This window comes from Petaurus breviceps, unplaced genomic scaffold (genome assembly GCF_028583685.1).
Source record: "Petaurus breviceps papuanus isolate PSGF00001 unplaced genomic scaffold, PetGlider_PUasm1.0 582, whole genome shotgun sequence".
NCBI classification, from domain to species: Eukaryota; Metazoa; Chordata; class Mammalia; order Diprotodontia; family Petauridae; genus Petaurus; species Petaurus breviceps.
In genome coordinates, this window is record NW_027186390.1 from 14,679,626 (window position 1) to 14,682,437 (window position 2,812).

At 46.2% G+C, this 2,812-nt stretch overlaps 1 pseudogene; it reads left to right on the forward strand.

Annotated features, from left to right (window-relative positions):
• Nucleotides 1-253: 253 nt before the first annotated feature.
• Nucleotides 254-2,141, forward strand: LOC138173459 (pre-mRNA-splicing factor 18 pseudogene; annotated as a pseudogene).
• The last annotated feature ends 671 nt before the right edge of the window (nucleotides 2,142-2,812 follow it).

Here is a 2,812-nt window from a genome sequence, read left to right on the forward strand (position 1 = left end):
ATTTTTTCTGGATGATTTGAGGAAATTATATTGTAAAAAGGAAGACAGGACAATTCGAGCAAAAATGTGATGCAACGACCCATATAATTGACTTTCAAAAGTTCCTACTAAGAAGAATGATAAAGACCCGCCTGCACTGGAGAAGAGGACCCCTGGCAAAAGCACAGTGAGGAGTTAACTCCTAAAGCCCCTGGCAAAAGCATTGAGGAGTTGACACCCGAAGCCTCAGCCCTGACTTCCCATCAGGCATTGCGCCAGAGGACTAGAGCACAATAAAACCGACTGCTCTGGTGCGGCCCCGTAAGCCCCAAGGAGCTACAATTCTTCTGGTCCCTGCGGCGATTGCAGATGGCGTTAGGTGGCAGCGGAGCCGCCAAGGGCTTTCCAAAGAAGCACGTCGGAGAAAAGGAGCCGGTGGCGAGTGCTGAAGCAGGGGCAGCGGGGAGTTCAGGCCCGGGACCTGCGGAGCTTCCCTGTCACCTGGAGCTTAAGAAGCACAAGCACCGCAGGGGCATCAGCTGAGGGAGCGGTGAGGGCGGGCTCCGAGATCCGTGCAAGCGCAGCCGAGAGCGCAGGGCCGATACGGGAAGCAGCCGCTCCCGGGGTGGTCGAGACCAGCAACAGGAGCGACCACGGACTCGAGCAGGACCAGGCCGAGCCTGCGGAGCCGAAAGTGAAGCTAGTGAAGCTGCCGCTGGCTCCAAGGCCGGTTCTGGAGATGGCTCATCTCTCACCATCCAGACCAACAAACTCCAGGCAGAGTAGGACCTCAAACCTATGGGGATCAGTGCTGCCAAGAAGATGGCAGGCAGGGTGCTTCTCGGCTCAGCGTTGAATGAGGTGGTTGGAGATCCCTCCGTGGGCTCGCAGGGAGGGACCCTCTGATGCTGCAGAGCCCAGCATGTGGCTGGGAGATGGAGAGCCTCAAATCGAGATCTCTCTCGCAAACGGCAGCTGGTGGAGGACCAGAAGCTGCTGGGGGGGAAGTAAACCGGTATTTCAAACGTAGTGAACTTGTCAAAAAAAAAAAAAAAAGAACAGGAGGCATACTTTGAAAGATGTGGCTACAAGGTACAGCCAAAAGAGAAGGATGAGGAGCCAGTAATTTCATAGCATCCAGCAATAGAACTAGAACCCACAGAGGAAAAGTTGCCCATGACTCTTTCAAGGCAAGAGATCATCTGGCCTTTGAGAGAACGGAGAACCTGATTGTTTGGAGAAACTGATTATGATGCATTTCAACGTTTAAGAAAGACAGAGATTCTCATGCTTGAATGACTTGAAGGCAGCTTTGTATAAGACTGAGGAACAGCATTTTAAGGAAATTGTTGGTGCTCAAGAACCAGGAAAAGAAGACACACAGAATGATCTGAAAGCCCATGAAGAAAACACCACTATCGAAGAATTCAAAGCCCGGAGAGAGTCCTTAGGAAGGGGGGATGATCATAAAGACATGGATACCATAACCAAATTCCTTAAGTTTCTCCTTGGAGTTTGGACTAAAGAGCTCCATGCCAGAGAAGATCATGTAAAATGCAGTGTGCAGGGCAAACTGCACAGTGCCATTCAGAAACAGACAGAATCGTATCTGAGGCCACTTTTCAGAAAGCTGCAAAACAGGACTCTTCCTGCTGATACTAAGGAATCAATGACAGAGATTATTAAATTCACGTTGCAGAGAGAATATGTGAAGGCCACTGATGCTTATCTTCAGATGACCATTGGAAATGCACTTTGGCCTCTTGGAGTCATTACGGTCGGGATCCATGCCAGAACTGGTCGTGAAAAGATTTTTTCCAAGCATGTTGCACATGTTCTGAATGATGAGACACAACGAAAATATATTCAGGGTTTGAAAAGATTGATGATCATTTGCCAGAAGCACTTCTCAACAGACCCATCAAAATGTGTGGAGTACAATGCACTGTGACAACTATTCTCTGTGGAGCTATAGCACAATAAGAAACTTAAGAGAGTGGCACTCTGGGGAACTGCTGCCAGGAATGAAGGGGAGAGAAAGAATCAAGTTTGGGGAGCAGCTCTTTTCTACCTAATTGATTTCTTTGCTTATTCAAAAATCTCTGTTTGATTCTTACATTAAATATGACAAGTAGACTCTTGATTGTTGTATGATATTTTGACTTTTTGTAATACCAAACTCAAGTACCACGGCTTATTTCCTCACAGTTTAAGCACACAGACAACAATCATGGGGGGATTTCTACTGGATTTTTTCCTATCCTATGTGCAAGTTCCTGGTAAATGACTAGAAAGAAACATTTGAGGCTGACTTGTAATTATTTTTATAAAATATGATGCTGTTCATGCTACAGTTACATTTATATTTATGGGGAAAAAGCTTTTTTGTTTCTTCAACAACTATCCAGAAATTTAGCATCCCTTGGTGACAAAAAGAGAGGAGGCAGGTACCAAGGAAGAATGACTGTAAAAATGTGCTGATTAAAGTGGTTTGTCCACTCATGCCTAAATTGAAAGGGGGAAAATTGAGTGAATTGAAGGGTTTAGGACAGCAAGTGGTAGTGGAAATTGAGCAAACCACACTGACTCCATCTTGTGGACTCAGTTCTGGAGCTAACAGTTTCTATTCAATGATGGGTCTAGTCCAGCTTCTGTCTTGTGAGAAAACCTTATGGCATTGTTTGAACCTTAGCCCTTTGTAGTTGGGAAATTTGACCATCTCTATATGCTGTTTAGAGACCCTTAGCCAAGGACCTAGATGATGCTGACCAAAAACCTCAGTCAGATCCAAAAGATTGATGGAGACTCAACAGGCCCCAGAAGAAGAAGTTTC